Source organism: Sciurus vulgaris (genome assembly GCF_902686455.1).
Source record: "Sciurus vulgaris genome assembly, chromosome: 2".
Taxonomy (NCBI): Eukaryota; Metazoa; Chordata; class Mammalia; order Rodentia; family Sciuridae; genus Sciurus; species Sciurus vulgaris.
Window position 1 is genome coordinate 133139425 of NC_136462.1, and position 26847 is coordinate 133166271.

Below are 26847 nucleotides of genomic sequence, written 5' to 3' on the forward strand. Positions count from 1 at the left end.
GATAATTCCAAATGTTTTCAAATTTGAAAAAGTCAGTTCCAAATGGTTTCTATAACATTTTGGAAATGAAGTTTTAGAATGGTAGACACATTAGTAGTTGCCAGGGGTTAAGAACAGGGTGGAAAGGATGCAGATATGGGTATAAGAAGATTGACTTGAGGGATACTTCTGTTGATCAGTATCCTGACTCTGGTGGTGGCTATAAACCTGCACTGATGACAAAACTGCATAAAATTTACGTAAAGAGTCACACACACACACACACACACACACACACACACACACACACACAGACAAATGGGTGCAAGCAAAACTATGGCAATCTAAGGTGTATTGCATCAATGGCAATACCCTGGTTGTGACTTTGCAGTACCCTACTGTAGTACGGTAAGCTGTAAGCTGTTAGCATTGGGGAAAATAGGACAAAATATACTGTGAATATCTCCCTATTATTTCATACAATTTCATGTGAGTCTCCAATTGTCTCAATAAAAATTTCAATTAAGTTTTTAAGAATTTATATTTACAGGTCTAACCTCTTTCAGTAATAGAAAGCAAAGAATTTATAAGTGGCATTTTTATATATAATCATTGTAGAGTACATTAAATATAAAATAAGTGTTTGTATCCATTTTCGCAGTCTCTTAGAGCAATTTTTCAGGCACTAGGGAATAAAAGTCAGAGATGTAGTATGTAAAAATGATCTGATTAACACATTTCTACAATGAGAGAATTAATCATAGAAAGTTTCTAAGTTTCATTCTTGCTCTATAATTCTGTGCTCGCTTTACTGCAATCTCAATTTAATCATTCATTACCTTCATGTAAAAGGAGACAGAAGCAGAAATGAATTGAAAAGTTTGATTTGTTATTTATTCTCTTCACTCTCTCATGTATTGTTTTGCTCCAAATCTGAGTGTATTTTTAAATTCCATCCGAACTACCAGATTTTGCACCCTTTTAATGAAAGCATTTAATTTCTTCTCCTATTCCTGAGAAACTGCTTGGCAGTTTCTTGAGAAGTGACTGAGGTCAGGGAGGGAACTGAAACGGATGTCTGCATAACCCTGGGAAGTACAGATTCCTACAAAAACCTGAATGCCCTACTCTATTATAACTGGGAAAATGCTTTGCCACAAATCAGCAAAGGCATGTAGGTTGAGGACTGACCTACTGCTTGAATTAACTATATCACTGCCTCCTCAAATTAGCCATAAAGAATCAAGAGCTGGAGAATAAATACTGACAGAGCCAATAAAGGTCTAGGTGATTTTCCCACAGCTGAGATGATCTTCCAAGAATTTGAAAAACTGATGCTAAAATTGAAAAGAAATTGTGTGTAGTCAAAATAATCATGAGCTGGGGGCAGTGGTACATGCCTAAAAGCTCAGGAGGCTGAGGCAGGAAAATTGCAAGTTCAAAGTTCAGCTCAGAAACTTAGCAAGGCCCTAAGAAATTTAGACCTTGTCTCAGAACAAAATAAGTGGCTCAGTGGTTAAGCATCCATGGGTTCAATTTCCAATAGCAAAAAAAAAAAAAAAAAAAAAAAAAAAAAAAAAAAAAAAAAAAAAACTTGAAAAAAACAAATAGGAGAACTCATACTTTCTGATTTCAAAATTTACTACAAAGCAACAGGAATCAGGACAGTGTGAGACTGACACAAGGAGAGACCTACAGAACAAGGGAGTAAAATTCAGAGTCTGGAACTAAACTCAAATACCTATGGTCAACTGATTTTCAACAGGAGTGACAGGACCATTCAGAGAAAAAAAAAACAGTCTCTTCAATAAATGGTGGTAAGGAAACTGGAGAGACATATGCAACAGAATGAAGCTAGACCTTTACTACACACCACATGCAAATTTTTACTCAAAATGGATCAAAGACCTAAATGTAAGAGCTAAAAGACTCTTAGAAGTAAACATAGAGGTAAATCTTCATAAAATTAAATTTATCAAATTCTTAGATGTGACACTAAAAACAGAAGGAACAAAAAATATGTGAATTGGAATTCATCAAAATTAAAATATTTTGGTTTTAAAGAAAATCATCAAGAAACTGAAAAGACAAACTATAGAGCAGTAAAATATTTGTGAATTATGTATCCAATAAAGAACTTGTTTCAAGTACATAGAAGGAACATTTAAAACTCAATAATGAAGGGCATCTAGGTTGGTTCCACAATCTAGCTATTGTGAACTGAGCTGCTATGAAAATTGATGTGGCTGTATCTCTGTAGTATGCTGATTTTAAGTCCTTTGGGTATAAACCAAGGAGTGGGATAGCTGGGTCAAATGGTAGGTCTATTCCAAGCTTTCTGAGGAATATCCATACTGCTTTTCAGAGTGGCTGCACCAATTTGCAACTTCGCCAGTTCAACTGACGAATGGATAAAGAAACTGTGGTTTATATACATAATGGAATATTACTCAACCATAAAGAAGAATAAAATTATGACTTTTGCTGGATGAAGTGGGAAAATATCATGCTAAGTGAAATAGGCCAAGCCCCAAAAAACCAAAGGCTGAATGTTTTCTCTGATAAGTGCGTGACAATATATAATGAGGGGGGTGGCAGGGGGAAGAGAAGAATGAAGGAACTTTGGATGTTGTAGAGGAAAATGGGGTGGAAGGGGTTGGAGGACAGAAAGATAGTAGAATGAAACAGACAGTATTACCCTATGTATGAGTACATGAATGGTGTGAATCTACATTGTGTACAACCATAGAAATGAAAAGTTGTACCCCATTTTTGTACAATGAATCAAAATGCAGTCTGTAAAATTTAAAAAGATTTTAATTAAAAAAACCCTCAATAATGAAAAGTCAACCCAATTTTAAAATAGACAAAGGACCTAATAGACATTCCTCCCAGGAAGGTATACAAATGGGACCTGAAAAGAGGCTGAGAATCATTAGTTATCAGGGGAATTCTCATAAAAACCACAAGACACCACTTTACCCTCACTAACATGGCTAGGATCAAAACTGAAAGTAACAAATAAGTGTTGGTGAAAATGTTCATTGCTGGTGAAAATGTGAAATCATGCAGCCATTTAAGAAAAGAGTCTGGCAGCACTTCAGATAATTAAACTAGAATTGCCATATGACTTATCAATTCTTGGCACACACCAAAGAGAAATGAAAACACATGCCCATACAAAACCTTGCACATAAATCACAGCAGCAGTATTCATAATGGCTGAAAGGTAGAAATCACTGGAATGTCCATCCATGGATGAATGAATAAGTAAAATGGTGTATTATCCATACCATGGAATATCATCCAGACATATTAAGAATGAAGAAGTGCTGATATATGCTGCAGTATGCCTGAACCTTGAAAATATTATGTTAAGGGGAAGAAGCCAGTCATAAAGGACCACATATGATATGACTCCTTTCATTGAAAGTTGTCTAAGACTGGAAAGAGGGAAGGAAAGTGATAGTTAAGGGGTACAGTGTTTCTTTTTAGGGTGAAATTGACTATGATGATGTTTGCAACTATCTGTGGATATCCTAGAAACCAATGAATTAAATGGGCAAGTTGTATGATTTGTGACATCTCAATACGGCTCTTTTTTTCAAAACATGATCATTTAATAAGCCATTCTTCCAAACCAATACAAATCTGCTCTAGCACACTCCTGCTTCCAGAGATTTCATACCATTAACAAGGGAGAAAACAGTTTCCCCACAAAACAGAACCCATTGTACATTTTGGGTGAACCTGGAAATAAGGTTAAGGTGGAAATTATAATAGCAAAGCATTTTCTGACTTCTGCCCTTGCCACCAGATACTTGATTGTCTTTTATTTCTGACTCCCTGGGGTTGTAGGAAAAGTCCTTTGCTAATTACTTTTTTAGGGAAGGGGGCTGAATTCCAAACTTCACCTAGCAGAAATTATGCATCACATGTGGGAGGCACATACTAGGGAGCAGCTGAGATCAAGTTCATGGATCAGAAACACAAACAGAAAGAAGGCAGCAAGCTGTTTTTCTTCCAAAGTCTGCCCACGTGTCAGATCTCCCTGGACCACCCCTCTTTTGCTCTGGGGGACACAGGTACATACCAGAAAGCCTAGACAGGACTAGAGACAGCCAATTAGTTGTGCAGATCATAGGCACTGTCAGATCAGGGCACCCAGGGTTTACTGCTAATAAGGAGAGACCACACTGTCCTTGCAGTGTGATGAATCTGATTAAAAATAAAGCAGGGTCAGAAAAAAATTGATGTAGCAATAGGTAAACACAACATAACTCATGCTATTATTTGTTCAGAGGGAGACATCCTTTCCTTACTTGCGTGCTTGATGAGGCTGGAAAGGAAATGCCCATGCTCCTTACAAATCTGGAAACTGTAACACTGAAGTTTTGGCTGAGGTTCCTCATAACTCTTTTCTATATAGGAGAGATTCTCTCATGTATCCAAATATTTATTTTGACCAAAAATTAACAAGAAATATTCTTTACCTCCATGGTCCTGTCATTCACACTCTCTCCTTTTTTAATTTGTACCATAATTCTAATGTTCAAATGCTCTATAAAACAGAAGTGCAATGACTTGCTAGGGGTTAAGAGCACAGGTTGATTATGATGCCAGCATCTACTGACTGCATGACTTTGGAACAATTATGTAACACCAAAGGTCTCAATTTCCCTACCTATAAAATGAGGATAAAATAGTAACTTGTTCTTATTCAGATTTGCCATTAGTAAATAAATAAACTTATGTAAGCTGCTCAAAGCAGTCCTGCACACAGCAGGTGCTCAAAACAGTGAGCAAACATTGCCATCATCATCCACATGCAATTTTTCTTTTTGTATAAAAATATTCAAAAGCACGTTTCAAGCCTATGTCTGAGCATATAATAGAATGAGTCAAATAATATGCCTTTTGTAGAATTTTCACCTACATTTCTAATTGTGATGACAATACCAAGTAGGACAAATATTTTAGTTCAGTCTGTATTACAGTGATGAAGGTTTTGTTTTCATTATCAAAAAATAATTAGGGTCTGACTATATATCCACATTTACCAGAAATAATGACAAGAATGTGTGTTCGTGAGCCTAGGCTTGTGATAGAAACTCAATGGAAATGTCTTAACACATCTTAGCACAGGTAAATATAGTGCACTATGGTAAGAATACTCTGCTATATTTTAAAGAACAAAAGACACCCTACTTATACTTACATGGTATATCTAAAATAGCCCACTGAGAAGGAAAGTGTCACACACAAATGTATATGGTATAAACTTACATGTTTAAAAATAAAATAATATGCTTTGGTATGTATCTGTACAGGTACATAAATACATATGCATACAAGAAGATCTTCATACATCAGGAAGCAATTGCCCATGTGACAGAGAGTGGGAGGTGAAGACAGAGACTTCCAGTTCTTTTTGAACTTACATGTTACTTGTATGTTTTCTAAAATAATCAATTTATATTTTATTTCATATTTTAAAAAGAAAAAGAAACTAGTGAGTGCAATTTCATTCAAGACAGAATACTTACCAATATATATAATACTCTATATTATGTCAAGTTACATTTGAAAAGCATTGTTATACTTTCATTTAAAGACACAGTTTTAAAAAAGAACAACAGTAAATCCAAACTTCTGCAGATGAACTGAAAGAATCAGGTCATTAAAAATAAGGATTTATTTAAACAAATTTGATGCTATCATATTTTGATGTACATGAAGTCCCAAATTAAACAGAATACAATGAAGCATTTTAAAGGTATTTGAAAAAAAAGTCAAAGCATTTTCATATGATTAATTTAACTAAAACAGCATGTTTATTTAAAATCCCAAAATGATATTCTAACTTCCTAAGGAGGCTATTAGGAAAGGAACAATTGCTATGCACACCCTGCCAGCCCTGGTCCCAGGCCTGGATACATGACAAGGCACTGCATAGCTGTGACCTTCTCCCTTGTGCAACTCTGGCAGAGAGGGAGTCATGGGAAAGGCTAGTACTTGGAAGAAATGAGATGGAAAATTGAGAGAACAGCACAGGTGGGGAGCTTCTCAAGAAAGGGTGATGAGGGAAGGTCCTGCCATGGATAAAGCAACAAATCTGGAATCTGGAGGATTTGAGGAGCCTACTGTGGACCTGGCAGGAGGAAGAACACGTGTGGGGCAGCACAAGGGAGCGCCTAAGGCACCCTAGCTTGGCTGGTGAAGCAGGAGGGGCCAGATCAGTGAGAAGCAGCACCTGAATGAACTCACTTAAGTTCTCCCCAGGAACACACACACAACTATGTGAATGAATTCTGAACCCAACAATTGGAGAATATATGTTTTGTTTTTGTTCTAAACAGAAGTCTGCAAAACACACCCCAAAGCTATTTATGCACAAGGTACAGAAAATTTTACCAGGTTATAAAAAGGTAGAAAAACAGAGACCACAAATTCTCATGAGATGAACTTAGAAATTAACAGTAAAAGAAGAGTAAAAGGACAAAATGTCTGGCCATCTAAAAAGTTGAGAACATTAATTTAAGTAATGCTTAGGTTAAAGAGAAAAGTAAAAAAGCTAAAATTATAAACTTTAGAATTAATTCAACGAGAGCACTGTGTGTTAGTAGCACCCACAGGGAAAAAAAACTATAAACTATAAAAACAATAAAAGATATTAAAAAAATAAAAGAGAGCCAGCCTGCTGACCCCCATGCCGAGGTTGGACACCATTGCTGAGCCTGCCTGCCTGCCCACCTACTGCTGAGGGACACTGCACTTGCCTCTGTGCTGACTCAGCGCACCCTCGCTGGGGCTCCCCCCCCCCCCCCCCCCCCCCCCCCCCCGCTTCTTTGGAGACTGGTGCAGGCAGGCATTTTGGATTATTCCTGAGGGTGTGGCAATCATAATAGGAAGGGCGGCTCCCTTCCTAAGATACCTACAGGAGACTGGAGGCCCTTTGACAGGACTCAGGATTCAAGAAGAGGAAGTACTGAGAGACTCTGGACCAACTCAGAGCCACCAGGTAAGTCTCTCCCACTGGGCGAGGCTCCCTGAATGGGTCAGTAGTCCTGGAATGCAGGGAACTTCATGCAGTAGATTTGTCCAGTGAGACTCCTCTGCCAGAGCACTGAAACCAGACAACCAGGAGCATTGCAGAGGAGGACCACCAAGCAGGAGGCTTAGGCACAGAGCGAGGGTCTCAGACCTGAGCAGTAGGTCCGGTCTTCAGGAAATGTCACAGAGGAGAGCTGCCCAGCAAGAGTCTCAATTGCAGGGAGAGGTTCCCTGGCCCAGGAGGTAGGTCCAGACCCCGGGGAACGTAGCAGAGGAGGGCTGCCCAGCCCAGGTGGTAGTTCTGGACCAAAGGGAACTTCTCAGAGGAGAGCTGCCCAGTGAGACATCCCCACTGGATGAGTTTTCCCCGCCAACAAGGCTTTCCCACCAGGTGGTAGAACCAGAGACACAGGCCCAGACCAGCCATGCCCCAGCCCACAGTCTAGTCCCCCTTTTGACTGACCATTAGTCAACAAGTGCAGGCACCTCTGCCCACCTGCAGGAAATATAACCCAACTGAAGGCCACCACCCCTAGAGGGGCAGCTTCCTTGTGATCACTGCATTACCAAGTTCCTCCAAGACCTTAGGCTACTGAAGGCTAGGAGGTGAGTTATTGGAAATCTACAGGACACTAGTCAATAGAGGAAATCTGCAATATCTCTGAGTTTCACTACTAGAAGGGTAGATACCTGGGCAACATGAGAAAACAAGGGAAAAAATGTCCCAAACAAACCTAGATGCTACATCAATAAAATCCAATGACATCATGGCAGAAGAAATCTCAGAAAGGGAGTTCAGAATGTACATAATTAAAATGATCAGAGAAGCAAATGATAAGATGAAAGAGCAAATGCAGGCTTTGAATGATCTCACCACTCAACAGTTAAAAGAGCAAATGCGGGAAGCAAAAGATCATTTCAATAAAGAGTTAGAGATACTGAAAAAAAAAACCAGACAGAAATCCTTGAAATGAAGGAAACAATAAACCAAATTAAAAACTCCATAAAGCATAACCAATACGATAGAACTCCTGGAAGACAGAACCTCACATATTGAACACAAAATATTTAATCTCAAAAACAAAAGGGCTGGGAAGATAGCTCAGTCAGTAGAGTGCTTGCCTTGCATGAACAAGGCCCTGGGTTCGATCCCCAGCACTGAAAAAAAAAAAAAAAAAAAGTTGACCAAACAGAGAAGATGGTAAGAAATCATGAACAGAATCTACAAAAATTATGGGATATCATGAAAAGGCCAAATTTAAGAATTATTGGGATTGAGGAAGGCTTAGAGAAACAGACCAAAGGAATGAACAATCTATTCAATGAAATAATATCAGAAAATTTCCCAGATCTGCAGAATGAAGTGGAAAATCAAGTACAAGAGGCTTATAGGACTCCAAATACACAAAATTACAACAGACCCATACCAAGGCACATTATAATGAAAATAACTAACATACAAAATAAAGAAAGAATTTTTAAGGTTGTGAGAGAAAAGAATCAAATTACATTCAGGGGGAAACCAATATGGATATCAGCAGATTTTTTAACCCAGACCCTAAAAGCTAGAAGGGCCTGGAACAACATTTTTCAAGCTCTGAAAGAAAACGGATGACAACCAAGAATCATATACCCAGCAAAACTTACTTTCAGTTTTGATGACAAAATAAAATCCTTCCATGATAAACAAAAGCTAAAATAATTTACAAAAAAAAAGCTGGCACTACAGAACATACTCAGTAAAATATTCCATGAGGAAGAGATGAAATACAATGACGTAAATCAGCAAAGGGACTACCCTAAAGGAATAGCCAAATAAAGGAGAAACCAAGTTGTGTTAAAAAACAAAAATGAGCCAAATGACCAGGAATACAAATCATATCTCAATAATAACCCTGAATGTTAATGGCCTGAACTCATCAATCAAAAGACATAGGCTGACAGATTGGATTAAAAAGAAAGATCCAACAATATGCTGGATGCAAGAGACTCATCTCATAGAAAGAGATACCCATAGACTAAAGGTGAAAGAATGGGAAAAAACATACCACGCATATGGATTCAGCAAAAAAGCTGCAGTATCCATCCTCATATTAGATAATGTGGACTTAAAGCCAAAGTTAGTCAGAAGGGATAAAGAAGGACATTACATACTGCTTAAGGGAAGCACAAATCAGCAAGACATAACAATCATAAATATCTACGCCCCAAACAGTGATTCATCCATGTATGTCAAACAAATCCTTCTCAATTCCAGGAATCAAATAGACCACAACACAATAATACTAGATGATTTTAACACACCTATCTCACCACTGGACAGATCTTCCAAACAAAAATCGAACAAAGAAACCATAGATCTCAATAACACAATCAATAATTTAGACTTAACATACATATATAAAATATACCATCCAACAAAGAGCAAATACACTTTCTTCTCAGCAGCACATGGATCCTTCTCTAAAATAGACCATATGTTATGCCACAAAGCTATTGTTAGGAAATACAAGAAGATAGAGATACTACCTTGTATTTTATCAGATCATAATGGATTGAAACTAGAAATAAATGACAGAATAAAAAAAAGAAACTACTCCAACACCTGGAGAATAAATAATATGCTATTGAATGATGAATGGATAACAAGACATCAAAAAACAAGACATGAAAAAATTCTTAGAGGAAAACGAGAACAAAGACACATCATATCAAAATCTCTGAGACACTATGAAAGCAGTACTTAAAAGAAAATTTATTTCATGGAACGCATTCAATAAAGGAAGAAAAAATCAACAAATAAATGACCTAACACTACAGCTCAAAGCCCTAGAAAAAGATAAACAGATCAACACCAAAAGTAGTAGAGGACAGGGAATAGTTAAAAATCAGAGCTGAAATAAATGAAATTGAAACAAAAGAAACAATCAAAAAAATTGACAAAATAAATAGTTGGTTCTTTGAAAAAATAAACATTATTGATAAACCCTTAGCCACACTAACAAAGAGAAGAAGACAGAAAACTCAAATTACTAAAAATCAGAATGAACAAGGAAATATCACGACAGAAAGGAGTGAAATACAAAACATAATTAAAAGCTATTTTAAAAATCTATACTCCAACAAAATAGAAAATCTTGAAGACATCAACAGGTTTCTAGAGACATATGAACTACCTAAACTGAACTAGGAGGACATACACAATTTAAATAGATCAGTTTCAAGTAATGAAATAGAAGTAATCAAAAGCCTACCAACAAAGAAAAGTCCGGGACCAGATGGGTTCTCAGCCGAGCTCTACAAAACCTTTAAAGAAGAGCTCATTCCAATACTTCTCAAAGTATTCCATGAAATAGAAGAGGAGGGAACCCTCCCAAACTCATTCTATGAAGCCATTATCACAATGATACCTAAATCAGACAGAGACACACCGAGGAAAGAAAATTTCAGACCAATATCCTTAATGAACATTGATGCAAAAATTCTCAACAAAATTTTAGCAAATCGCATACAAAAATATATTAAAAAGATAGTGCACCACGATCAAGTGGGTTTTATCCCAGGGATGTAAGGTTGGTTCAACATCCGGAAATCAATAAATGTAATTCACCATATCAATAGACTTAAAGTCAAGAATCACATGATTATTTCAATAGATGCACAAAAAGCATCTGATAAAACACAGCATCCCTTCATGCTCAAAACACTAGAAAAAATAGGGATAGTGGGAACATTCCCTAATATTGTGAAGGCCATCTATGCTAAGCCCATGGCCAATATCATTCTAAATGGTGAAAAACTGAAAGCATTCCCCCTAAAAACTGGAACAAGGAAGGGATGCCCTTTTTGACCACTTCTATGCAACATCGTCCTTGAAACTCTAGCCAGAGCAATTAGACAAACCAAAGAAATTAAAGGGATATGAATTGGAAAAGAAGAACTCAAACTATCCCTATTTGCTGATGACATGATTATATATTTAGTGGAAACGGGAAATTCCACCAGAAAACTTTTAGAACTCATAAGTGAATTCAGTAAAGTAGCAGGCTATAAGACCAATGTTCATAAATCCAAAGAATTTTTATACATAAGTGATGAATCCTCAGAAAGAGAAGTTAGGAAAACTACCCCATTCACAATAGCCTCGAAAAAAATAAAATACTTGGGAATCAATCTCACAAAAGAGGTGAAAGACCTCTACAATGAGAACTAGAGAACTAATTCCCAGAATGTAAAGAAAGAAATTAAAGAAAACCTTAGAAGATGGAAAGATCTCCCATGTTCTTGGATAGGAAGAATTAATATTGTCAAAATGGCCATACTACCAAGAGTGCTATACAGATTCAATGCAATTCCAATTAAAATCCCAATGGCCTACCTTATAGAAATAGAGCAAGCAATTATGAAATTCATCTGGAAGAATAAGAAACCCAGAATAGCTAAAGCAATCCTTAGCAGGAAAAGCAAAGCAGGGGGTATTGCAATACCAGAACTTCAACTATATTATAAAGCAATAGTAACAAAAATGGCATGGTATTGGTACCAAAATAGGCAGGTAGATCAATGGTACAGAATAGAGGACATGGACACAAACCCAAATAAGTACAATTTTCTCATACTAGACACAGGTATCAAAAATATGCAATGGACAAAAGAGCCTTTTCAACAAATGGTGCTGGGAAAACTGGAAATCCATATGCAACAGAATGAAATTAAACCCCTATCTCTCACCCTGCACAAAACTCAACTCAAAATGGATCACGGACCTTGAACCAGAGACCCTTCATCTTACAGAAGAAAAAGTAGGTCTGAATCTTCAACTTTTGGCTTAGGATCAGACTTCCTTAACAGGACTCCCATAGCACAAGAAATAAAAGCAAGAATCAATAACTGGGATAAATTCAAACTAAAAAGCTTTCTCTCAGCAAAGGAAACCATCAGCAGTGTGAGGAGAGAGCCTACAGAGTGGGAGAAAATTTTTGCCACTCATACTTCAGATAGAGCACTAATTCCCAGAATGTATAAAGAACTCAAAAAACTCTACACCAAGAATACAAATAACCCAATCAACAAATGGGCTAAGGAAATGAACAGACACTTCACAGAAGAGGATCTACAAGCAATCAACAGATATATGAAAAAATGGTCAACATCTCTAGTAATAAGAGAAATGCAAATCAAAACCACCCTAAGATTCCGTCTCACCCCAATTAGAATGGCGATTATCAAGAACACAAGCAACAATAGGTGTTGGCAAGGATGTGGGGAAAAAGGTACACTCATACATTGTTGGTAGGGTTGCAAATTAGTGCAGCCACTCTGGAAAGCAGTGCGGAGATTCCTTAGAAAACTTGGAATGGAACCATTTGACCCAGCTATCCCACCCTTTGGCCTATACCCAAAGGACTTAAAATCAGCATACTACAGAGATACAGCCACATCAATGTTCATAGCTGCTCATTTCACAATAACCAGATTGTGGAACCAACCTAGATGCCCTTCGATTGATGAATGGATATATATATATATACACACACACACACACCCACACACACACACACACACACACACAATGGAATGTTACTCAGCCATAAAGAATAATAAAATTATGGCATTTGCAGAAAAATGGATGAAATTGGAGAATATCATGCTAAGTGAGCTAAGCCAATCTCAAAAAACCAAAGGATGAATGATCTCGCTGATAAGCGAATGATAACACATAATGGGGGGTGCGAGGGGGGAAGAATGGAAGAAGGAGGGACTTTATAGAGGGGAAAGAAGGGCGGAAGGGGTAAGGGAAGGAAAAAAGTAACAGAATGAATCAAAAACTATTACCCTATGTAAATGTATGATTACACAAATGGTATGCCTCTACTTCATGTACAGACATACAAGATGTATCCCATTTTTTACAATAAAAATTAAAAATAGGTTTTTCAAGATGGCGGCCTACAGGGTGGCTGCATTTCATGTTGCTCCAGGACTCAGGATTCAAAAGAGGAGATATTGAGACGCTTGGGACCAACTCAAAGCAGCCAGGTGACTCTCACCCCCTGGGGAGGCATCCCGGATGGGACGGGGGTCCCGGAACGCAGGAAACTTTGTGAAGTAGAACTGCCGGCGAGACGCCCCTCCCCCCGCTGGAGCTTTGAACTCGGACAGCTGGGAGCGCCGTAAAGGAGGCCGCTCGGCACAGCGCTGGGACTCGGAGCAACCACTGGGGCTCCGGCGGCTGCCCAGGGGAGGAGTGGCGAGGAGAGCTGTGTGGACTCAGGACACCAGGGCCTGCCCTGAGGAGGAGGAGAGGAGCGTGGCCACTTGGATTCGGAGAGACTGCACCAGAGCTACAGGCGGTTGCCAGAGGAGAAGCTGCGCGGCGAGCTGTTTGGAATCAGAACGACGCTTCTGAACACCGGGGCCTGCCCTGAGGACGAGGAGGAAGAGGAGCGGCCGCTTGGATTCGGGTAACTACACCAGAGCTACAGGCGGTTGCCAGAGAAGGGGCTGCGTGGCGAGCTGTTTGGACTCTGACCACTTCTGAACCCCGGGGCCTGCCTTGAGGAGTAGGAGGAGGAGGAGGAGGAGCGTGGCGGGTCCTTTGGACTCGCAGTGACTGCATTAGCACTCCAGGCGGCTGCTCAGAGGAGAAGGCGAGTGGTGAGTTGTTTGGTCTTAAAGTGACAGCTCCTGAACACAGGGGGGCTGCCTGGAGGAGAAGCGCGGTGGGACGCTTGGTCTTGAGTGGCCGCACTTGAGCTCCGGGCGGTGCCCAGAGGACCCGTGCAGCGGGTCACGTGGATTCAGAGCCACTCAGAGGGAGTGCTCCTGAACACCCGGGGGGTTATCTGGAGAAGGAGGAGGAACGGGGAGGGTCACTTCGACTCGGAGTGATTGATTGCCCCGGGCTACGGGTGGTTGGTGGGAGGAGGAGGCGCGAAGTGAGTTTCTTGGACTCCTAGTGACCGCACCGGCATACTGAGCGGCTGTCTGGAGAAAGAGGCCTGTGGCGGGTCTCTGGGACTCAGAGCGATTGTTCGGGGCCACAGGTGGCTGCTCAGAGGAGGGGCCACGCAGCCAGGCGATTAGGTGCAGAACAGGGTCCCAGGATCTAGGAGGCTTCTGGGTGGAAGAGCCGCACAGAGATAGGCTTAGGGCGGAGCGAAGGTTCCAGGCCTGTGGGCAAATTCTCTGAGGAGAGGCAGCCTAAGGAGATTCATCTGCGAAGGGTGAGGCTCCCAGGCCCAGGAGGTAGGGCCGGGCCCCTGGAAACTTTGCAGAGGAAGGCAGCCCAGCCCAGCTCAATTTACAGCCCAGTAGCTGTAAATTGAGGGGAACCTCTAGGAGGAAACTGACCAGCGAGACCTCCCCACTGGGTGAGTCTTCCCTGCCTGGTGAGGTTTCCCCACAAGGACGGTAAAACCAGAGACTCAGGCCCAAACAGGCCTTGCCTCAGCCCACAGCCTAGGTCCCCTTTGGATGACCATTGGTCAACAAGTGGAGGCACCTCTGCCCACTAGCAGGGAATATACCCCACCTGAAGGCCACCACTCCTAGAGAGGCAGCTTCCTTGTGGAGCACCGCATTATCAACTTCCTCCAAGACTTCAGCCTACTGAAGGCTAAGAGGGGATATATACAGAAATCTTCAGGGACATTGTAAATCAACAGAGGAAATCTGCAATATCTCAGCGGTCCACTGATATCTGAACAATATGAGAAAACAAGGAAAGAAAATGCTGCAAACAAATCTAGATGTTACATCAATAAAACCCAGAAGAAATGACAGAAAAGGAGTTCAGAATGTACATAATTAAAATGATCAGAGAAGCAAACGATGAGATGAAAGAGCAAATGCAAGCATTGATTGATCGCACCAATCGACAGTTAAAAGAGCAAATACAGGAAGCAAAAGATCATTTCAATAAAGAGTTAGAGATATTGAAAAAAAAAACAAACAGAAATCCTTGACATGAAGGAAACAATAAACCAAATTAAGAACTCCATAGAAAGCATATCCAATAGGATAGAACACCTGGAAGACAGAACCTCAGACATTGAAGACAAAATATTTAACCTTGAAAACAAAGTTGAACAAACAGAGAAGATGGTAAGAAATCATGAACAGAATCTACAAGAACTATGGGATATCATGAAAAGGCCAAATTTAAGAATTATTGGGATTGAGGAAGGTCTAGAGAAACAAGCCAAAGGAATGAACAACCTATTCAATGAAATAATATCAGAAAATTTCCCAAATCTGAAGAATGAAATGGAAAATCAAGTTCAAGAGGCTTACAGGACTCCAAATACACAAAATTACAACAGACCCACACCAAGGCACATTATAATGAAAATACCTAACATACAAAATAAAGACAGAATTTTAAAGGCTGTGAGAGAAAAGAACCAAATTACATTCAGGGGGAAATCAATACGCATATCAGCAGATTTTTCAATCCAGACCCTAAAAGCTAGAAGGTCCTGGAACAACATTTTTCAAGCCCTGAAAGAAAATGGATGCCAACCAAGAATCTTATACCCAGCAAAACTTACCTTCAAATTTGACGATGAAATAAAATCCTTCCATGATAAACAAAAGCTAAAAGAATTTAGAAAAAGAAAGCCAGCATTACAGAACATTCTCAACAAAATATTCCATGAGGAAGAGATGAAAAACAAAGAAACAAATCAGCAAAGGGAGGAATTATCCTAAAGGAATTGTCAAATAAAGGAGGAAACAAGTTGTGTCAAACAAATAAATAAACAAAATTTTAAAAATGAACCAAATGACCGGGAAACCAAATCATTTCTCTATAATAACCCTGAATGTTAATGGCCTGAATTCATCAATCAAAAGACATAGACTGGCAGACTGGATTAAAAAGAAAGATCCAACAATATGTTGCCTGCATGAGACTCACCTCATAGAAAAAGATACCCATAGATTAAAGGTGAAAGGATGGGGAAAAACATACCATGCACATGGACTCAGCAAAAAAGCTGGAGTATCCATCCTCATTTCCGATAATGTGGACTTCAAGCCAAAGTTAGTCAGAAGGGATAAAGAAGGTCATTTCATACTGCTTAAGGGAAGCATAAATCAGCAAGATATAACAATCATAAACATCTATGCCCCAAACAGTGGCTCATCTATGTATGTCAAACAAATCCTTCTCAAATTTCAGAAACCAAATAGACCACAACACAATAATACTAGGTGATTTTAACATGCCGCTCTCACCACTGGACAGATCTTCCAGACAAAAATTGAACAAAGAAACCATAGATCTCAACAACACAATCAATAATTTAGACTTAACGGACATTTATAGAATATACCATCCAACCAAGAGTGAATACACTTTCTTCTCAGCAGCACATGGATCCTTCTCTAAAATAGACCATATATTATGCCACAAAGCTAATGTTAGCAAATACAAGAAGATAGAGACACTACCATGTATTCTATCAGATCATAATGGATTGAAGTTAGAAATAAATGAAAGCGTAAAACACAGAAACTATTCCAACATCTGGAGATTAAACAATATGCTATTATATGATGAATGGATAACAGAAGATATTAGGAAGGAAATTAAAAAATTCTTAGAGGTAAATGAGAACAAAGAAACATCATATAAAATCTCTGGGACACTATGAAAGCAGTACTTAGAGAGAAATTTATTTCATGGAGCGCATTTAATAAAAGAAGTAAAACTCAACAAATAAACGACCTAACACTACAGCTCAAAGCCCTAGAAAAAGAAGAACAGAACAGCACCAAAAGTAGTAGAAGACAGGAAATAGTTAAACTCAGAGCTGAAATCAATGAAATTGAAACAAAAGAAACAATACAAAAAATTGACAAAATAAATAGTTGGTTCTTCGAAAAAATAAACAAAATTGATAAACCTTTAGCCACACTAACAAAAAGAAGATGAGAGAGAACCCAAATCACTAAAATTCGGAATGAACAAGGAAATATCACAACAGACAGCATGGAAATACAAAACATAATTAGAAGCTATTTTGAAAATCTATACTCCAACAAATCTGAAAATTTCGAAGACATCAACAGGTTTCTAGAGACATATGAATTGCCTAAACCGAATGAGGAGGACATAAACAATTTAAATAGACCAATTTCAAGTACTGAAATAGAAGAAGTCATCAAAAGCCTACCAACAAAGAAAAGTCCGGGACCAGATGGGTTCTCAGCCGAGTTCTACAAAACCTTTAAGGAAGAGCTCATTCCAATACTTCTCAAAGTATTCCATGAAATAGAAGAGGAGGGAACCCTCCCAAACTCATTCTATGAAGCCAATATCACACTGATACCTAAACCAGACAGAGACTCATCAAGGAAAGAAAATTTCAGACCAATATCCTTAATGAACATCGACGCAAAAATTCTCAACAAAATTTTAGCAAATCGCATACAAAAACATATTAAAAAGATAGTGCACCATGATCAAGTGGGTTTCATCCCAGGGATGCAAGGTTGGTTCAACATCAGGAAATCAATAAACGTAATTCACCATATTAATAGACTTAAACTCAAGAATCACATGATTATTTCAATAGATGCAGAAAAAGCATTTGATAAAATACAGCACCCCTTCATGCTCAAAACACTAGAAAAAATAGGGATAGTGGGAACATTCCTTAACATTGTAAAGGCCATTTATGCTAAGCCCATGGCTAATATCATTCTAAACGGTGAAAAACTGAAAGCATTCCCCCTAAAAACTGGAACAAGGCAGGGATGCCCTCTTTCACCACTTCTGTTCAACATCGTTCTTGAGACTCTGGCCAGAGCAATTAGACAAACCAAAGAAATTAAAGGGATACGCATTGGAAAAGAAGAACTCAAACTATCCCTGTTCGCTGATGACATGATTATATATTTACAGGAACCAGGAAATTCCACCAGAAAACTCTTAGAACTCATAAGTGATTTCAGTAAAGTAGCAGGCTACAAGATCAATGCCCATAAATCCAACACATTTTTATACATAAGTGATGAATTCTTCAGAAAGAGAAATTAGGAAAACTACCCCATTCACAATAGCCTCGAAAAAAATAAAATACTTGGGAATCAATCTCACAAAAGAGGTGAAAGACCTCTACAATGAGAACTATACAACACTAAAGAAAGAAATTAAAGAACACCTTAGAAGATGGAAAGATCTTCCATGTTCTTGGATAGGAAGAATTAATATTGTCAAAATGGCCATACTACCTAAAGTGCTATACAAATTCAATGCAATTCCAATTAAAATCCCAATTGTATACCTTACAGAAATAGAGCAAGCAATTATGAAATTCATCTGGAAGAATAAGAAACCCAGAATAGCTAAAGCAATCCTTAGCAGGAAGAGTGAAACAGGGGGTATTGCAATACCAGATCTTCAACTCTACTACAAAGCAATAGTAACAAAAACGGCATGGTATTGGTACCAAAATAGAAAGGTAGATCAATGGTACAGAATATAGGACACGGACACAAACCCAAATAAATACAATTTTCTCATACTAGACAAAGGTGCCAAAAATATGCAATGGAGAAAAGATAGCCTCTTCAACAAATGGTGCTGGGAGAATTGGAAATCCATATGCAACAGAATGAAACTAAACCCATATCTCTCACCATGCACGAAACTAAACTCAAAATGGATTAAGGACCTCGGAATCAGACCAGAGACCCTGCAGATTATAGAAGAAAAAGTAGGTCCAAATCTTCACCTTGTTGGTCTAGGACCAGACTTCCTTAACAGGACTCCCATAGCACAAGAAATAAAAGCTAGAATCAACCACTGGGATAGATTCAAACTAAAAAGCTTTCTCTCAGCAAAGGAAACTATCAGCAATGCGAAGAAAGAGCCTACAGAGTGGGAGAATATCTTTGCCAATCATACTTCAGATAGAGCACTAATCTCCAGAATCTATAAAGAACTCAAAAAACTCTACTCCAAGAATTCAAATAGTCCAGTCAACAAATGGGCTAAGGAAATGAATAGACACTTCACAGAAGAAGATCTACAAGCAATCAACAAACATATGGAAAAATGTTCAACATCTCTAGTAATAAGAGAAATGCAAATCAAAACCACCCTAAGATTCCATCTCACCCCAATTAGAATGGCGATTATCAAGAATACGAGCAACAACAGGTGTTGGCGAGGATGTGGGGAGAATGGTACACTCATACATTGCTGGTGGGGCTGCAAATTAGTGCAGCCACTCTGGAAAGCAGTGTGGAGATTCCTTAGAAAACTTGGAATGGAACCACCATTTGACCCAGCTATCCCACTCCTTGGCCTATACCCAAAGGACTTAAAATCTGCATACTACAGAGATACAGCCACATCAATGTTCATAGCTGCTCAATTCACAATAGCCAGACTGTGGAACCAACCTAGATGCCCTTCAATTGATGAGTGGATAAAGAAACTGTGGTATATATATACAATGGAATATTACTCAGCCATAAAGAATGATAAAATTATGACATTTGCAGGCAAATGGATGAAATTGGAGAATATCATGCTAAGTGAGATAGGCCGATCTCAAAAAGCCAAAGGACGAATGATATCGCTGATAAGTGGAGGATGACACATAATGGGGGGGAGGGAAGGGTTAGAGTTAGGGTTAGGGAGGGGGACAAGTATGGAGGAAGGAACTACTGTATAGAGGGTAAAGAGGGGTGGGAGGGGTGGGGGGAATGGAAAAAATAACAGAATGAATCAAACAACATTGCTCTATGTAAATTTATGATTACACAAATGGTATGCCTTTACGCCATGTACAAACAGAGAGGCAACATGTATCCCATTTGTTTACAATAAAAAAAATAAAAAATAAAAAAATAAGAAAATAAAAAAAAAACTATAAATCACACAAAAAAATTAAAAATAAATAAATAAACAAGAAAACCAATAAAAGATATAAAAAGAATATTTCCGCTGTCACTCAAATGAGAAAGGTAAAAAATGAACAAATATGCCTTAAAAATATAAAGGATTAGTAAGATTAAATAAAAGTGAAACCTTGTTAAATAAAACTAATGGTTATTTCTTGGGGAAAAAACAACTTTAAGAAAAGAGACACTAAATTCAATGGAGAAAAAAATTAATGTACAAATAATTATTTAAGGAAAAGGTTTTAAAAATCATAATAGCTTTAATGAGGTACTATTCTCTGATTTAAAATGTATAGTTCACAGGTGTTCAGTGTACTCAGTCATACAACCACAAACAATGTTAGAACATCTTCATTACCGCACAAAAGAAACCCTGTACCCTTCCCCCAAACTCCCCATTTCTTCTCAACCTCTAGGCAATCAATAGTCTATTTTCTATCTCTAAAGATTTGCTAAAAGGTTTATTTTAAAATTATAAAAGGACTTTAAGTTTTATGTCCTTTTAATAGCATTATGATAAAAAATTAGAAAAACCTGGATAGTGTTGGAAATGCATGTGTTAGCAAAAATTACTTTAGAACATTAAAATCCTTCAGATAACAATGATTATTGAAAAAAATTTTAAAAGTAGTCAAATCAAAACCCCCAAATTAAAAAGCCCTGGATAATTCTTAGATTATTTAAACTGTGTCAGAGCACAGGACTAGCTGAATACAATCTATTTCATTCTGAAAACAGCTTACTTCAGATTTGAAAAGTAGACAAGGATAGCACCTAACGGCAAACTGTAGGTCAATCTCATTTATGAATTTAGATGCAAAACTCTTAAATAAAATATTAGTAAAATGAAGCAGCATAATATGTGTATCTTAAAAGCACCAGGACCAAGGAGGGCCTATTTCTGTAAGTACAAAGGTGATGCAGAGTTAGGAAATCTATTAATGTAAATCACTATATTAATAAATCAAATGAGGAAAGTCATATGATCATTTCACAGATGTTGGAAAGATGATAAAATTTACAGGCATCTTGATTAAAAAATAAAATCTTAAAAGCCAGGTGAAAGGAAATGCTTTCTATTAAAAAGGCATCTCTCAGAAGCTGACAGCATACCTTTTATTAAACCAAGAGCAATCTTGAGAAAGGAATAAAACACAGGTAAAATAAAATACCATTACCAGTCAATCTTTTCCCCATATAAATCCTCAAAAAAGTAAAGGGTAACATCAGGCTGGGGTTGTGCGTATTTCCTTGGAAAAGTGACCTGAAAGTCCTGTCTTCTCATATCACTGCCTCTTTTCTCGGACACTAGAGTTGAGATCTCCAGGGAATGCCCAGTCCACCTTGTTTGTTGTGCAGTGAACCTGGCCCATGACTGTGCGCTGGCATGCAGACCCTGGGCCTCTGTGACCATAAGTTTCATGAAAACAGTTGTGGGAAACAGGCCGTGGTTTCTGGGTGATGCGTCTGTGATAGCAGTGCACACTCCTTGTGGGTACAGGGCAGATGCAGCCACGGGGCTCCAGGTGATGTGGAGATGCTGCCCCTGCTGTCTCCTGACCTCTGTCCTATGTAGCTCATGGTTAGACAGACTAACAGAAATCATGCTTGGCAGTGGGTCATTAAGAGGAAACAAGTTGTACCCCATTTGTTTACAATTAAAAAAAGAGGTTCCCATGAACCTCAGGAAAAAACATGAATAATGAAATGCCATTATCTAAAGCTATTTTTAAGATTTAGTCAATGGCACTAGACAGAGCAAAACAAGATACACAAACCCTGGAAGGTGGGAGATAATATTTTAACTGTTTATTATGACAAATTATAGGATCAAAGTTTCAATTGCACATTCAACACTGAATACCTTGATGTGGAAGTAATTAAAAAAAAACTGTCTCATATACCACTGATATCCTTCTACAATATAAAATACTAATTTAAAAAATGGTGCCCACCAGAGCAACAAAATATTTCAAATACTTAGTACTAAACTTAAAAATGTAGGTCTACCTGTATATTTTTAACATTAGAAATATGAATGGATATTTATAATAACATAAATCCCAGATCCATGAAATTTGTAAGTTTCTTTTTAAAAAAAACACAATGCTAAAAGTGACAAAATTATAATCTTAGTGTAGGAAAGGCTTTTCTAGGAAAACTACATAACCCAGAAACCATAAATGCATAATGTTAGGAATGAATAAAAAACTTCCCCATAGAAAGAAAACCATTAAAAAACTCAAAACGGTAATAAAGAACTGAAAAAATATAAATCTGTAACACATAAAACAATGGCCAGTTTTCTTAATATAGGAAGTGCATTTATGTATCAATTATAAAAATCAACCCAACAGAAAAACAGACAACATATATACACTGGCAATTAACAGGGTCAAGAAATATAAGTAACATAAAAATGATCATCTTCACTTTTCATTAAAGAAATGAAAATTATATAATAAAATCTTAAATTTTGTCAGATTGGCAAAGACAAAAAAATCTTACCACACAAAAGTCTGCATGGGTCTGGGTGATCAGGCCCAGCCCCATTTTGTTGACAAAGGTGTAAGATGGTGCCTCATCTTGGGAGGGCAATTTAGGAATAACCTTATAAATTTAAAGTGGATGCACATGCATTGACTACAAGGACCCTCCTTTCTAATTTCTTCTCTCAATTGGTTTGCACATTCCTGTCTTCTTCAGTAGTACATGCTCAGCACCTGGGCCAGCTCCCCAGCAGTGCCAATGCCACTCTGTACTGGTTAAGTAATAAATGTGTGCAAAGGGTAATATTCTCAGCCATGTCCATTTCAGCAAAAGACTAGAAACATCTCCAACCTACCCATCATTAAGGGGTGGTTAACTAAATTATCACACATTCGTCCAGTGGAATTCTCTGCTGTTCTCTAACACCCAAGAAGATCTCCAACTGTTGATATGCAAATATCACCAAGCTACATGGTTGACTGACAAAAGCAACATGACTAATGATTTGCAGAATGGACACCCCCTTATGTGTAAAAATGATACATACACAAAACTATGCAGAGGCAATGACTGGAAAGGTTCTTTAAAATAGCAGTGGTTACTTCTGGAAGAGAGAGGTCCTAAAAGAAAAGATTTACTTCTGCCAGATGCTGTGGTACACACCTGTAATCTCAGATGTTCAGGAGACCAAAAGAGAAGGATTACAAGTTCAAGGTCAGCTGAACAATTTGGTGAGAACCTGTCTTAAAATTAAAAAAAATAAAAAATGAAAATTAGGGCTGGGAATGTAGCTCAGTGTAGAGCCCTTAGCTAGCATGCAGTAAGGCCCTGGATTCAATCCTGGGCACTGTTAAAAAAATAGTATTTTACTTTTCCTGTATTTACTTTTGATGCAGAGAAAACTAGCTAATTTTAAATTACACAGAAGGGAAAATATACAAATATTACACACCCATATGGAAATGTAGTAGGTATTATAAAGAAAACAAAAACTGGAGTGAAGAAGTTAAAAAAAAATTCGATAAACCAAAGCATATGCTATGCTCTTGTATGGGAAAACATGATATTGTTCAGATGTTAAGTTTCCTTCAAGGTTACAAATATAATATGATTTCAATTCAAATCTCGAATTAATTCCTTCTGAATCTTTGTTAAAAGAAAAAAAATCTAAGCTCACTTAGATGACGAAACAAATTTTCCACAAGTAGATTAAAAGTCTGGGATGGTGGGTACAGTGTGCCCTACCAGTTATTAAAAAAGATTGCTCCCTCCTCAAACTTGTCCTCCCTGGCCTCTGACTATAGAGCAAATGGATGAAGAGATTAAGAATAATTGGAGTTGCTCTATTCTGCAGAGGTGTACCTTGGTGGGTTTTAGAGTTCCTGCTACAGCCCCCTCTCTGAGTCAGAATCCTGAATGAACAGAAGCTTTCTTAGCACCAACCAGTTTCTAAGATAGGTCTCTAGATCCCTCAGTATTTCATGGGCCCCACCATCTTCCATAAAGGAAGTTTGGTTCTGTTAATGTTGCTTGGTGCATAGGACTCTTTGCGATTCAGGTGGCATTTCATATCACAAAGGATATACTAGGTAACTCAAAAAATGATTTTAGGAAAACTACCTAACCATATGGAGATAAAAAAGTTAAATTTGTCAGATATATTCCTGAATACTGAAGAGTTACCATAAAAATATAAGAGTATACCATAACCAGTGATGACTAGGGTAACATGATCTTGGAAAGGAAAAGGTCTTCTTCAGCATGGCTCCAATGTAAAGCACAAAGGGGAACATTGCTCAGTTGGAATATAAAATCAAAAACTTCTTTGTGTCAAAAAGTAAAATTAAAATACAAACATCAATCTAGGAAATTTAATTGTCCAATATAAGCCAAGGGAGTAAAAACTATCATAAAGTACTCTTACAAATCAATAAGATAAACATTTAAGCTAAAAACTGGGGAACTGGGTAAGTACTACATACAGGCAATTCACAGAAGAAGATGAAAATATAAATAGTTCACAAATATATATATATACATACACTTATACATATGTGTATATATCACATAATTGCATGCATATATATAAACATACATAAACTTATGTATATATAATCATAAATGAATGAAAAACTCAATCTTAATATTCAAAGAAATCCAAATTAAAATAATGATATCATCTTACACATTTCAAATTGACATGGATTAAAATGAGTGACAATGTTCAGTGCTGCCAAGGGTATAGGGAAAAGAGCATTCTCATACACTGGGAGTATAAACTGGTAAGTTTTCCTAAAAGACAGTATGTCAGTATGCAATAAATGCTCTGAAGGTCTGGGTTCACTGTGATCAGGCAAATGTACTTTTAGGAGCCATAAAGAGAAATTATATGAAGATGATTGAAAAAGAGCAGATATTTTAAATAAGTAATGTTATATTCATACATACAGAGCAAGCCACTACAAATGAAGTTTTAGAAAAATATTTAAAAACATAGAACAAATGTTCATTATCAATTTCAAAATTCAAAAAGCAGCAAGAAAATAATAGCACATTAAAGTATATCAAACATATTTACTATATAGACATACACACACATACATACTTTCGGACACATTTACACATTATACACAGAAAAGACTGGCAGGGCATAATGAACTGAAAGAATTAATGTAATTTCATTTCATTTCATGTAATTTTTTAACATATAAAAGCATACTTTTAATGTATCATGTTTTGTAGGTTTTATCTAATAGCCTACAAAGAACTCAGGCAGGTAAACGTGTAACAGGACAGGAAAAGAAAGCTGAGAGTGGAGGTGGCTTATGTGAAATTATATAATAGTAGGTCATGAAGTTATGGCTTCCATCCTGGATTGTTAACTCCAAATCCAGAACTCTTTCCACTGCCTGTATTTTCCCTAAGCAAGTGAAAAATACTGGTCTGAAGCTCTCAGATTACTGGCCTTGTTTGAGTCAGGGCAGAGAGACACCGAGGATCAAGCTCTAAGTGAGATAAATACTTTGGATTCCAAGTACCATCTAACCAAAAAGATCCTGGAAGAGTGCACAGGTGTGCACATCTGTGGGCCTATGGTGTTCTTTTCACTGATTTGTGTGGAGGTATTTGAGGCAGAAGGAGAAGAAAAACAGATCTTTCACTATCCTTTCCTGCAGCACAGGAGGTAGGGAAGCAGGGTCTGAAATTAAGACCAGGAGGGGAAACCCTCAAGGACTAAGCAGGATGTACTACGCACAGGATCCTCATCCTAGTTACTCTGCCTCCCTCACACAGGGCTTTGCAAATAATGGTCATAGAAAAAATAACCAGCCCCTTATTGGCCACCAGATTTTTTTGTATTTGTGACATCTACTAATTAGAAATTAAGAGGATGACCAAGTTTTGAATACTTGGCCAGTCATCCTTTCTGACAGAGATGGAGATTCAGGTTGAGATAGCCCTTAGTAATCAACAGGAAAGACTGTAGCACATAGAGGAAACTTCTGCGCAAATCATACCGGGTGAAATCTGATCAATAACTCTAGGCCGCATCAAACAGAAGATAACACAATGAAGCTTCGACAATTACTTTTTGTAACTCAGAACTACAGCCAATAGGCAGAGCAAGTACGTGTGTAGCTGTGGACCAACGTGACTCTGAAAGGCAGCCTGGTGTTGTCTCCAAGATAAAGAACAAATGCCAATGCTCCTGTACCTAGGAATCCAGTCCAATCAGAAGTGCAAGAAGATCCATTCCTGAGTGCACCATACACACTTCAATTGCTGAAAAAGCAATTGAAGTTATATAATAGTATATATATAACTTATATTATATATTTATAATATAACTAGTATAAATATACTATTTATATACTATTATAAATATACTATTATATAACTATATAAGTATGCTTTTTCAACCAGATGAATACATTGCAGTATCATGAGCTAAGTTATTATAGTTTTGTTTTCTTTTGTTTGCGGGATACTGGGGATCAAACCCATGGCAAGTGCTCTAACTGTGCCTCAAATTTACAGGACTAGTCTTACTCAACAAACAGTTGATCCTACACAATGCACATAACACACTGACTACAATTTTCTAGATTTAATGAAAATTCTCTTTTTAATTAAAAAATTTGAACTATATTGTTTTGATGCACTCATGGTCAAGCACTTAAAATTTACTTGCAAGAATTAGTTTTAAAAATTCAATGCAAATAAGAATTAATGCAACCAATGTTAAAATATTTTAGTCACTGAAGACATTTATTGTAAAATAGCACTACACTGAGGTTCTTAGAAATATACTGTTAGGGCTGGGGGTGTAGTTCAATGGTAGAGTGCTTGCTTGGCATGTGTGAGGCCTGGGTTGAAGTCCCAGTACTGCAATAAATAAATAAA

General features: G+C 37.7%; 1 protein-coding gene across 1 annotated transcript in view; it reads right to left on the reverse strand.

Moving 5' to 3' along the window:
• ENTREP2 (endosomal transmembrane epsin interactor 2) overlaps positions 1–26847 on the reverse strand; it is a 490869-nt gene that overhangs the window by 97352 nt on the left and 366670 nt on the right.